The sequence below is a fragment of the Humulus lupulus genome, chromosome 2 (assembly GCF_963169125.1).
Source record: "Humulus lupulus chromosome 2, drHumLupu1.1, whole genome shotgun sequence".
NCBI classification, from domain to species: domain Eukaryota; kingdom Viridiplantae; phylum Streptophyta; class Magnoliopsida; order Rosales; family Cannabaceae; genus Humulus; species Humulus lupulus.
The window spans coordinates 107,056,335-107,069,620 of record NC_084794.1 but is presented as its reverse complement, the minus strand read 5'-3'; the positions used below and the strand labels follow the sequence as shown (position 1 = coordinate 107,069,620).

At 35.9% G+C, this 13,286-nt stretch overlaps 1 non-coding gene across 1 annotated transcript; it reads right to left on the bottom strand.

Annotated features, from left to right (window-relative positions):
* Nucleotides 1-242: 242 nt before the first annotated feature.
* LOC133820754 (small nucleolar RNA R71) lies at nucleotides 243-349 on the bottom strand. The gene has a single exon (XR_009887154.1). It is a non-coding gene; the product is annotated as a small nucleolar RNA R71 (small nucleolar RNA).
* Between the last annotated feature and the right edge of the window lie 12,937 nt (nucleotides 350-13,286).

Sequence of the window (13,286 nt, the reverse complement as noted above, 5' to 3'; positions counted from 1 at the left end):
GCTCAGTTTGGGGGGTTGCCCACAGAAGATCCTAATTTGCACATAGCCAGTTTTTTGGAGCTATGTGCAACATTTAAGATGAATGGGATGAGTGACGATGCGATCAGACTTAGATTATTTCCATTCTCTCTACGAGACTGAGTGAAGAGTTGGCTAATTTCACTGCAAGCTAATTCTATCACAACATGGGAGGAGTTAGCCCAGAAGTTCTTAGTAAAGCTTTTCCTCCATCAAAAGTTGTAAAGTTGAGAGGAGAAATCAATAATTTCTACCAGACAGAAGGGGAATCGTTGTATGATGCATGGGAAAGATTTAAAGAATTGTTAAGGAAGTGCCCACATCATGGTATAGAGAAGTGGATGCTACTCCATAATTTTTATAATGGGTTGAATGGTACTACTCCTACCATAATAGATGCTGCAGTAGGAGGTGCGTTCATGAGCAAGAGTGCTAATGAGGCATATGAATTGCTAGAGAAGATGGCAATGAATAACTACCAGTGGCCAACTGAAAGGGGACAAACCAAGAAGGTGGCAGGTATGATTAAATTAGATTCCATCACAATGCTTGCAACGCAAGTGGCAGCTTTAACGAAGCAGCTACAACAGAGCAAATTTTCAGCTCAAACCATGCAAGTATAGAGTTTATGTGGGGCATGTGGGAGTGCTCATCCATTAAATCAATGTCCTGCCATGGATATGAATAATATACCTATGGAACAAGTCCAAGCTGTAGGAAATTTTCAAAAACCAACTAACAACCCCTTTTGATGTTATATTACTAAGGGTGGGTGAATCATCCTAACTTCTCTTATACAAATAATCAATCTGCACAATAGCCTTTCCCGCAAAGTCAGCAACAATTTCCACCTCCACAGGCACAACCACATCAGCCAACACATATGAAACAACCTGAAGTACAACCTGATGTACTGAACCAGTTCATGACAAAAACTAGGGCATCTATCAGGAGTTTGGAGACTCAAATGGGGCAATTGGCTACTTTGATGACAAACTGTGCTCAAGGGAACTTACCAAGCACTATTGAGGTAAACCCAAAAGAACAATGCAATGCAATATCCTTGAGGAGTAGCAAGGAGTTAAAAGAGCCAAAAGTAGCTGATAAGGAGACGGAGTTAAGTGGGTCTAATGTTACTGAGAATTCAGAGAAGCAACCAAAAATAAGCATAGATCATCATATAAAGATCCCATATCCTCAGAGGCTTCAAAAGAATAAGTTTAACAAGCAGTTTTCTAAATTTTTGGATATCTTTCGAAAGCTACTCATTAATATCCTATTTGTTGAGGCACTTGAACAAATGCCAAGTTATGTGAAATTTATGAAAGAAATTTTGTCAAAGAAAAGGAAGTTGGGGGACTATGAGACAGTGGCACTTACTGAGGAGTGCAGTGCGATACTTCAAAAAAAACTACCTCCCAAGCTTAAAGATTCTGGTAGTTTCAATATACCGTGTTCTATAGGGGCTTGGTGATGACAAAGGCTTTATGTGATTTAGGGGCCAATGTGAATCTAATGCCTCTATCAATCTTTCGGAAGTTGAATTTGGCAGAAGCTCGGCCTACTACCATGTCTTTGCATATGGCAGATAGATCAGTCAAACATCCTCATGGAGTGATTGAGGATGTATTGGTGAAAGTGGATAAATTCATCTTTCTTGCGGACTTTATTATTCTAGATATGGAGGAAGATGACAATATTCCAATAATACTTGGTAGGCCATTCTTGGCTACTGTTAGGGCTTTGATCAATGTACAAAAGGGTGAGTTAATGCTGCGAGTGCATAAAGAAAAGGTAATATTTAATGTTTTTGCAGCAACAGAAATTCCAACTTGTTGTAGAGCTGGTGTGGTAAAACGAGGAGAGAACAAGTTGGAAGTTTCTAAGCAAAGATCCATGGCTTATAGTTGAATGCAAAAAGTGTGTCATCATTTAAAAAGGTTCTTTAGTGAGAGGATTCGAATGTTACATGAACGGGGTAAAGTTCCACAAATTTCTAATCACAAGAAACGAGGGCCAACTCATGATACTATGGCTCTCAAGGATGTGAGGAGTGGACTTGCTCCAAGTTGAAATATGAAAGAAAACAAGTGTCCGGCTAAATGACGTTAACGACAGCGCGTTTGGAGGAATTCCAATCTTTTATTTGCATTTTTTATTAGTTTTTATTTAATTTTTGGATTATGACCACTTTAATTCTAGTATTTTGTTTATTTATTGATTTTAATTTCTATTAAATATGAGACTAATTTGAGTTGCAGCGCTACTTCGGGCTCAAGCAGAATGAACTATGGGATAACCCAAAAATTTTCTTTCCCCATTTTTGATTCACCATCTCAATCTGTATTATGTTAAGCAGTCTGAGGTGTCATGTAAGTTTCTTTTCCTTAGCTTTTATTTAAACACTGGGGACAATGTTTAGGTTAATTTTTGGGGAAGGGATATATTGTTTTGTATATATTGTGTTATTTTGTTAGTTGTGTTGTTTTGTGTTTGATATGTTTTGTCTAGGTTGTTTAGGGTGTTAATTGAATCAAGTTGACAATGATTAGCCAATGATACTATGATTGAATGATGTGATGTATAAATTGAATGAAATTGAAGCTATAAAATCGGTGTGCTTGGTTGAATATTTCTTACCATGTTTACATGAGTCCACTTAAATAGTTGAGAGCTTAATCATGATTTTTAATAAATTTTGTGTGATTGGACAATTTTTATGCTTCCTGGATTTTGAAAATGAAAATAAATTATGAAAATGTTGTTATTCTGTAACTTGTTTGCTTGCTATTTGAGACAAAATCCTAGATGATGCATTCTTAGGAAAATTATTTAGGCAATTTTTTGAACAGATTGAGCCTTTCAAGCCAGCCTTGATTTATTGGATCTTTAGTTACCTAATTTTGAGTCTAATTTGATTCTTTCTGGTTGACACCTATTTTGAGCTTATTTGAAACTTTGTTATTTTTCCTTCCCTTTGATATACCATGAGCATATGAAAAGTGATTGGGGGTGGTTTGTAATGGGGTTTATATTTGGAAAATTGTGTCTATAGAAGAAGAAAAAATTGAGAGAAAAAGAAAGAAAAAGTATATTAAATATGAACTACACTCCAATTGAAAATACAAAGAAATAAGTTTGGGGGAGTGTAATATCATTATAAAATAAAAAAATAAAAATCATTAATTGAATTTTCTCTCAAAGTAAGAAAATTTGGGGTTGTTTTTGGGGGTTTGTAAGTTGATACAAGATTAGTTTGTTTGGTTTGTGTGCTTATGGTATATTTTGAGCCTAAATGACTTTTTCATTTACCTTTACCTAAGCCATTCAATTATAAGCTGTGAAAGTCCTATTGATTTATGAGCATGTGTTTTCTACATTAGTGGAGATTAGTAAGTATAGCAAGCTTATGGGATAATGATATTAATTGATTGTAATGAAAAAAATTGGTGAGCTTGAATTGATTCGAATACATTTTATTTATTAATCATGATCTTGAGAGCTTTTATTTTTGTTTGGACTTAAGTGAATTGGAAGAATATTTTGACTGAAATTTTGGATTGTTAGTTGATTTTCCTGAAGATTATATAAGTGTGTTAGTCATCATAGCTTGAGGCATGAATTATTGTTGTCAGCTTGATTCAAGTGTGTTTGTTGTTTAGGTTTTTAGTCGAGTCTGTTTATTGTTGTGTTCTTTACTCGAGGGCGAGTAAAGAGTAAGTTTGGGGGAGTTTGATAACTCCATTTTAGTGTCATTTTAGAATGTGTTTTTGTTGTAATCTTGAGTCTTTATGTTTGTTTTGTGCAAGATTAAGTTTATGTTTGTCTTTGTTGTAGGTCGATACTTTGGATCATAAGCTAAAAGTGAAAAGAAGACAAAAAAAAATGGTGGAAAAATTGAGCTTTTGGTGGTTGTTCGACTCAAATTGATGATAAAGATTAGTTATAATAAGTTTTTGATGAAGGAAGAATGTCAAAAGGTTAAAATCTGAAGAAAAAAATGAAATTAAAGTCGCAACATGGTGTTAAGGGCCGCGACTATAGCAAAGTTAGAGGCTGAAGGTTTGCTGAAAGGAATTAGAGTCGTAACTTGGTCAAGTGAGTCGCGGTGCTAGTAGAAGTCAGAGGCGAACCCAGGTGGTGCGTCAACACGCGGGCCGCGACATGGAATTAGAGAGTCGCGACGCCTGCAGATTTTAATCAAATGTTGAAAGGCTAAAAAAAGACACGGGTCGCGACCTAGGAAAGGCCAAGTCGCGGCCTGCCTATGAAAAAAAAGAGGAAAACAATTTTTTTCAGTATAAATTCAGACTTTAGGGTTTAATTAGGGGAGGTCAGATTTTAATTACGAATTTAGAGATTAAATTTGATTCTGAGACAAGTTTTTCTGCACTTTCAAATTTTTTATTTCTTCTTCAAGTCTTTGAATTTTATGTTTCTAAATAATTATTTTGTTGTCTCAGTCATGTCTAATATGAACTAAACACCTCTATCTAGGGGTTAATGTAGTCGCTTGGATTTCTATTTAATGTTATTAAGATGTTCTATTGATTCTTCTTCTTTATTCTAATCTATATAATGTTTGCTTAATGTTAGTAAACATATGATCAATATATGCTTGATTTATGATTTTTATTCAAAATTCGAAATATGAGAATTGAATATGATATCGTTATATAGACATAGGTTACATATTTGACGAAAGTACATGTATTGCTTGTGTAGCAATTAGGTTTCTACGCTTAATGCCTGCTATTTAAGTTTATCACAAAGATGTAGAAAACCTGTATATAGGTTGAGATCTTATATCTTGAAAAAGAATAGGAATAGATTTATGTTAACCTACTATTAGAATAGGAAGAAAGAAATTTAGAATTAGTTAATAAAATTAATAGAATGAAAAGTTGATGAAGTTACTACACTAGGTCTTTTTATTATTGATTTTTATCATTTGATTAATTGTTTTGTTTTTAGTTGTAACGCCCTAATTTCTCATAAATTAGCGAGAACACAGCGTTGGATCATAATCATAAATATTGCTCTTTTATTGAATAAAAACTTGAAATTAAATACATGGATCCATGGTTTTACAAACAAAAAATAATAATTGTCTTTAACATAAAAATGAGCAACATTTAAATAAAAATTTAAAAGAAAACATTCTTTAATAAAAATAAATAAATAGGCCCGCTTGATTGTCCTTGACTATATGGTCCCCACGAGTACATCACAAAGCTCCTAGGTCTTACTCGCCACTGGCCTTTCTATCATCAATTTTCTGCACAACAACATCATAAGGAGTGAGCTTCTAAGCCCAATGAAGAAAATATAAACAAGAGTTAGTCATATAATCATTTAATCAAGATACCCTAAATTACACAAGAGTCATAACAAAAACTTATTTATACTAACCGTATCACATCACAAAACCATAGGTCGTATCATAGCCTAAGTCATAATCATAAATCATAATCTAAGTCATAAATCATAGGTCATAAGTCATAATCGTAACTATAGGTCATAGATCATAATAACAAGTTAGATATAATAAAAAGATGAGTGCTTATATAGGGGGTGGCAATTAAGCCCCGAACAATAGTCTGTCATACACCGGACATCAACTTAGGTCCATCATAAAATTGTGGCAACCGAGCCTACCGGACATAAGTCTGTCATGCATCATTGGACACCTTAGGTCCAAACACACTTACCCCTTTATTGTACCTGAATTGTTAGGTCATACAAAAACATAGCCTAAATCATAAACTAAACTATCTAATTTTCCTTACCAAAATTGGGATATTGGAGACAAGAGCGGGATTGGAAACTCATAAAACCAAACATAAGAAACCATAAGTCCTCTAATGAAAGAAGATGAATAGAAAATCTAAACCATCAAGATAGTAACTTATCGAAGACCTTAAGTTTCAAGAAACGCAATCACCTAACCAAAAGTCATTATAATGAGTATTTGAAGGAAAGGAAAGAATAAGAATAATTGAAATGAACTAAACCTGAAGATTACAACTACCTTAAACAGCTTAGGGCTTTGATCTATACCTCAAACACCGAAATCACACAAAATCTTACTTCCCTAGTGTTTATAAAAGCTTTAGATTTGAAAGCTTTAACCCCAAAACCCTAGTATTTCTCTCTAGAATGAACTTAGCAGCTTGGAGGCTCTGAACTGTGCTTGAATGATGAATAAAATGGCTGAGTGAAGGGTCCTATTTATAGAGTTCAAGGAGTGAAACTAACTCCTTTTTAAAATGAATAAATAAATTATTAAAAGTTGAATCAATTTGAATTATCTGTTCAACAGATGCCCAGAACTCGGTCAAAGATGTTCAGGAACGAGCCAAAGTTGTTGAGGGTTGTTTCTAGTTCAGAACTTTACGAAAATTAAAAAATGACTACTGGAGCCGATATATCGCCTAGGGTAGGTGATATATCACCCCTACCTATTCCCCGAGGGTCCGTGGTTTCATTCATGCAAAGTCAACATGTTTTCTGTATCAATCATAGGCGACCTATCAGCCCCTATAGCTATGATATATCGGCATACGTCGATATTTTAAACACGTTTTTGCACACTCTCAACACACTTGAATTTGTTTAAACCTTTTTGACTAAGTAAAACGTGATCCTAATAGATGTTGGAAGGTTATAGACCTTCTAGAACTGTCCTTTATTAATTTATTCATCCAAAATGCTTAAATCCTTAATAATCATACATGTGACAAGTGTCACGCTCTTAATTATTCTATCTAAACCTTAGGTTATAAAAAATAATATTTCTAGGACCAGCTATATTAATCAAACCTTATGTTAAAATTAATATTTCTAATCTATAGGCTAAACTTCTAAAATCCATAACTATCTCTACGAGTTTCTAATTAAATCCCGGCTTGAACCAATATCCACTAAAACTAAAATTCTACAGCTACTACTACTTCTACTACTATCTAGCTAAGTAAAATTCTGAGACGCTACAATTCTCCCCTACTTAAAAGAATTTTGTCCTTGAAATTTACATACCAAACATCTCGGGATACCGCTCCCTTATATATTCCTCCAATTCCCATGTGGCCTCTCTTTCTGTGCTATTGCTCCACAAGATTTTAACCATAGGGACACTTTTGGACCTAAACTCCTTAGTTCCCTGCTCTAGAACGCATACTGGCTGTTCTTCATAACTGAAATCTTATTTTAACTCCAGAGCCTTGTAATCGAGCACATGGGATGGATCTGATATGTATTTTCTCAACATCGATACATGAAAAATGTTGTGTGTTTCAGCTAATGATGGCGGTAAAGCCAACTGATATGCTACGTGCCCTACTTTTTCAAATATCTCAAAAGGACATATAAACCTCGGGCTTAACTTTCCTTTCTTTCTGAAACACATAATCCCCTTCATCGGAGAAACCTTGAGAAAGACTTAATCGCCTACTGAAAACTCAACAGTCCGCCCCTTAGCGTCAGCATAGCTCTTCTGGCGACTTTGAGCGGCAATCATTCGCTGTCTTATCTTTTCTACTGCCTCACTTTCTTCCCTTACTACCTTAGGTCCTAAATATCATCTCTCACAAACCTCATCCCAATGAAGTGGTGATCGGCATTTCCGTCCATATAGCATCTCATAAGGTGCCATGCCTATCGTTGCCTGATAATTGTTGTTGTAGGAGAATTCTATCAATGTGGGGATATTCCACATAGGGTTTCTTATTCCCGTTACTTTCTAATGCAGTCTTATTCTTTTTATCGGTTTTCTAATTTTGACCACCGTCATGTATTCAGTTGTAGTCGTTATGTTCATTGTTATTCTTTTTGGCGTCCCTTCTGGCCGTGCCTTCCTTCCAAATCCTTTCTTCTTTATGCTCAGCCTCCAAGGCTACCTCTAATGTTTCTGCATAAGTGGTTATTCCCCGAATCAACTTTACGTCACGGGCTATCATAGGTTTCAGTCCCTTCACGAATCTTTGAATTCTTAGCGTCTCAGTGGGTACCATGTCTGCCATGAACTTAGCCAGCCTATCAAACCTCTTGACATACTCTATCACAGTCGAATTCCCTTGAGTAAGCGCAATGAATTTGTCCACCCTTATGGCTAGAATCGCAGGACTGTAATATTTCTTGTTGAACACTTGGATAAACTCGTCCCACATCATAACGTTCACATCTCTAGTCTGCTTCACTATATCCCACCAAATGCGGGTGTCTTTCTTTAGCAAGCTTGAAGCGCATGAGACTCGATCTTCGTTTCCCAGCCGCATGTGTTCTAATATGGACTCCACCGATCGAAGCCATTCTTCTGCTTCTATTGGGTCAAATCCGCCGTCAAAGTTTGGCGGTTGCTGCTTTCTAAAGCGTTCATGCATTGCCTTGTAGGGAGGCTCTACCAACTGTAGTAATTGTGCTAGAGGAATGACTTGTTGCACCACTTGTTGTTGTTGCTCTAAGTTTATTTGGAACTCTTATTCCCTTCTCCTTAGTTCTGCCCTAAGATGGGCATTTTCTCTTTCCAAATTTTCTCGAGTAGCAACAGCTACTGAATCTTCCACTACATTGGGTGCTTCTGGCACTCCTGGGGCTGCTGGAAATTATTCATATGTGGGGGTGGCGGCTACTCCTCTTCCTCGCCCCTTCCCCTTCCTTAGCCTCTGCCTCGGTCACTTCCTTGGCCATTTAGTCTTTTAGATCTTCTTAGTTCCTGCTCCATGTGTCTTTTTTGTTTTCCCCAAAAGAGAAAGTTTGAAAAAAAACTAAGACAAACAAAACAAGTAGAGGTTATAACTTAACCTATCGTACTACTGTCTATTAGGTCCATCTATCTATTAATACTACCCTATTACAATTAAGTCCAACTCGGGTAAATGGGCCTTAACAATCGAATCTTTCATGGAGGAGGGCTAGGTTCAGTATATCGTACCCACTACTAAGGCCCCCTAACTTCCCCTTGGACCCAAAAGACATGAATTTGAACCCTTGCTTTATTAATTGTTATTCATTTAAATTTGACACTTTCAATTGAATCCAAAACTCTTAACACTTACTAAACAATGAAATAATAATAAAAGCAAATAGCATGTTTTAAAAAAAATTACAAACAAGTGAAAATTTTCTAAAACATCATAAAATAAAATTTAACGATTTGTCCTTATGTACATCTAATCCTCCACATCGGATCCATTATCTTACTCAAGGTCTGGTATTCTTCTTATAGCTTTAACTTTTCTAAACACACTTGAGTTCGTTGAGCTAATTTCTGAAAATAACACAAAAAATTCATTACAAACATATTCTGAAAAACAATGTGTATACTTACTTGGTAGCGAGTTGGTCCTTTGTAGCTGTCATATGTATTTCGTGGGAACGTTCAGGACCAATATAGTCGTGGCTTTGATACCACCTGAAACGCCCTAATTTCTCATAAATTATCGAGAACAGAGCATTGGATCATAATCATAAATATTGCTCTTTTATTGAATAAAAACTAGAAAATAAATACATGGATCCATGGTTTTACAAAAAAAATAAAACAATTGTCTTTGACATAAAAATGAGCAACATTTAAATAAAAATTTAAAAGAAAACATTCTTTAATAAAAATAAATAAATAGGCCCGCTTGATCGTCCTCGAATATATGGTCCCCACGAGTACATCACGAAGCTCCTAGGTCCCACTCGCCACCGACCTTTCTATCGTCGATTTTCTGCACAACAACATCATAAGGGGTGAGCTTCTAAGCCCAATAAGGAAAATACAAACAAGAGTTATTCATATAATCATTTAATCAACATACCCTAAATTACACAAGATTCATAACAAAAACTTATTTATACTAACCCTATCACATCACAAAATCATAGGTTGTATCATAGCCTAAGTCATAATCATAAATCATAATCTAAGTCATAATCATAGTCATAAATCATAGGTCATAAGTCATAATAATAACTATAGGTCATAGATCATAATAACAAGTTAGATATAATAAAAAGATAAGTGTTTATACAGGGGGTGGCAATTAAGCCCCGGACAATAGTCCGTCATACACTGGACATCAACTTAGGTCCGTCATAAAATTGTGGCAACCGAGCCTACCGGACATAAGTCTGTCAGACATCATTGGACACCTTAGGTCCAAACACACTTACTCCTTTATTACACCTTAAATGTTAGGTCATACAAAAACATAGTCTAGACCATAAACTAAACTATCTAATTTTCCTTACCAAAACCGGGATATTGGAGACAAGAGCGGGATTGGAAACTCCTAAAACCAAACATAAGAAACCATAAGTCCTCTAAAGAAAAGAAGATGAATAAAAAATCTAAACCATCAAGATAGTAACTTACCAAAGACCTTAAGTTTCAAGAAACTCAATCACCTAACCAAAAGTCATTATAACGAATTAGTATTTAAAGAAAAGGAAAGAATAAGAAGAATGGAAATGAACTAAACCTGAAGATTAAAAGTACCTTAAATAACTTAGGGATTCGATCTATACCTCAAACACCAAAATCACACAAAATCTTACTTCCCAAGTGTTTATAAAAGCTTTAGATTTGAAAGCTTTAACCCCAAAACCCTAGTGTTTCTCTCTAGAACGAACTTAGCAGCTTGGAGGCTCTGAACTGTGCTTGAATGATGAATAAAATGGCTGAGTGAAGGGTCCTATTTATAGAGTTCAAGGAGTGAAACTAACTCCTTTTAAAAATGAATAAATAAATGATTAAAATTTGAATAAATTTGAATTATCTGTTCAACAGATGCCCAGAACTCGGTCAAAGACGTTCAAGAACAAGTCAAAGTTGTTGAGGGTTGTTTCTAGTTCAGAATTTTATGAAAACTCAAAAATGACTACTGGAGCCGATATATCGCCTAGGGTAGGCGATATATCGCCCCTACCTATGCCCCGAGGGTTCGTGGTTTCATTCGTGCAAATTCAACGTGTTTTCCGTATCAATCATAGGTGACGTATCGGCCCCTATAGATGCGATATATCGACATACGCTTGTATTTTAAACACATTTTTGCACACTCTCAGCACACTTAAATTTGTTTAAACCTTTTTTACTAAGTAAAATGTGATCCTAACGGCTGTTGAAAGGTTATGGACCTTCTAGCACTATCCTTTATTAATTTATTCATCTAAAATGCTTAAATCCTTAATAATCATACATGTGACAAGTGTCACGCTCTTAATTATTCTATCTAAACCTTAGGTTATAATAAATTATAATTCTAGGACCAGCTATATTAATCAAACCTTATGTTAAAATTAATATTTCTAAACTATAGGCTAAACTTATAAAATCCATAACTATCTCTATGAGTTTCTAACTAAATCCTAACTTGAACCAATATCCACTAAAACTAAAATTCTACAGCTGCTACTACTACTACTACTACTACTACTACTACTACTACTACTACTACTACTACTACTACTACTACTACTACTACTACTACTACTACTACTACTACTATCTAGCTAAGTAAAATTTTGGGACGCTACAATTCTCCCCTACTTAAAAGAATTTTGTCCTCAAAATTTACTTACCAAACATCTCGGGATATCGATCCCTTATATATTCCTCCAATTCCCATGTGGCCTCTCTTTCTGTGCTATTGCTCCACAAGATTTTAGCCATAGGGACACTTTTGGACCTTAACTTAGTTCCCCGCTCTAGAACGCATACTGGCCATTCTTCATAACTAAAATCTTATTTTAACTCCAGAGCCTTGTAATCGAGCACATAGGATGGATCTGATATGTATTTTCTCAATATTGATACATCAAAAACGTTATGCGTTTCAGCTAATGATGGCGATAAAGCCAATCGATATGCTACATAACCTACTTTGTCCAATATCTCAAAAGGACCTATAAACCTCGGGCTTAACTTTCCTTTCTTTCTAAAATGCATAATCCCCTTCATTGGAGAAACCTTGAGAAAGACTTGATCGCCTACTGAAAACTCAACAGTCCGCCCCTTAGCGTCGGCATAGCTCTTCTGGCGACTTTGAGCGGCAATCATTCGCTGTCTTATCTTTTCTATTGCCTCACTTGCTTCTCTTACTGCCTCAGGTCCTAAATATCATCTCTCACAAACCTCATCCCAATAAAGTGGTGATCGACATTTCCGTCCATATAGCATCTCATAAGGTGCCATGCCTATCGTTGCCTGATAACTGTTGTTGTAGGAGAATTCTATCAATGGAAGATACTTGCTCCATGATACTGAGAAGTCTAATGCACACGCCCTCGGCATATCTTCTAATATTTATATGGTACGTTCTGACTGACCATCGGTTTGAGGGTGAAATGTCGTACTTAGTTTTAACTTAGTGCTCGTTGCACATTGTAGACCTTCCCATAACTTTTATGTGAATACTGATCCTCTATCAGAGACTATCGTCTTTGGAACTCCATCCAGTCTCACTATCTCTGCCACGTAAAGCTTTGCATACTGCTCAGCGTTATAAACTGCTCTTACCGGCAAGAAGTGAGCAGATTTTGTGAGTCTATCTACTATCACCCAAACAGAGTCATGCTGCTTGGTGGTCCTTGGTAACCCCGTCACGAAGTCTATAGCTATATCTTCCCATTTCCATTCGGGAATCTCTAATGGTTGCAAATTTCCAACTGGTCTCTGATTTTCGGCTTTAACTTGTTGACGTGTAAAACATTGTGCTTCAAATTCTGCTATGTCTTGGAACCGATGGGCTCCCTGCTTTGTTTTATCACAAGTTCTGGAAGGTTCTCAAGAATGATGTGGTGGGTCTTTTCCTTAGAATCCTAAATGAGAATGCTTCCTTAAGTTGCCTAAATCACTATATAATTGTGTTAATTCCAAAAGTGGAGAAACCTAAGAGGATTGAAGAATTCTGACCCATAAGTCTTTGCAATGTAATCTACAAAACTGTTTCGAAATGCTTGGCTAATAGGTTGAGGCTCTCTTTGGACAATGTCATTTCTAAATCTCAAGGTGCTTTTGTGGCGGGTAGGATTATACATGACAATGCAATTATGGGTTTTGAAGAGTTCCATTGCATCAAGAAAGACAAGTTTGGAAATGGATCCAAAGTGGCATTGAAGCTTGATATGGCCAAGGCCTATGATAGGGTGGAATGGGTGTTTATTGAGGAAGTAATGAGGAAGTTGGGATATAATGAGAGATCGATAAGGAAAATCATGAACTGTGTTGAATCTATGAGGTTCTCGATTCTGGTGAATGAAGAAGTGAAAGGAGATGT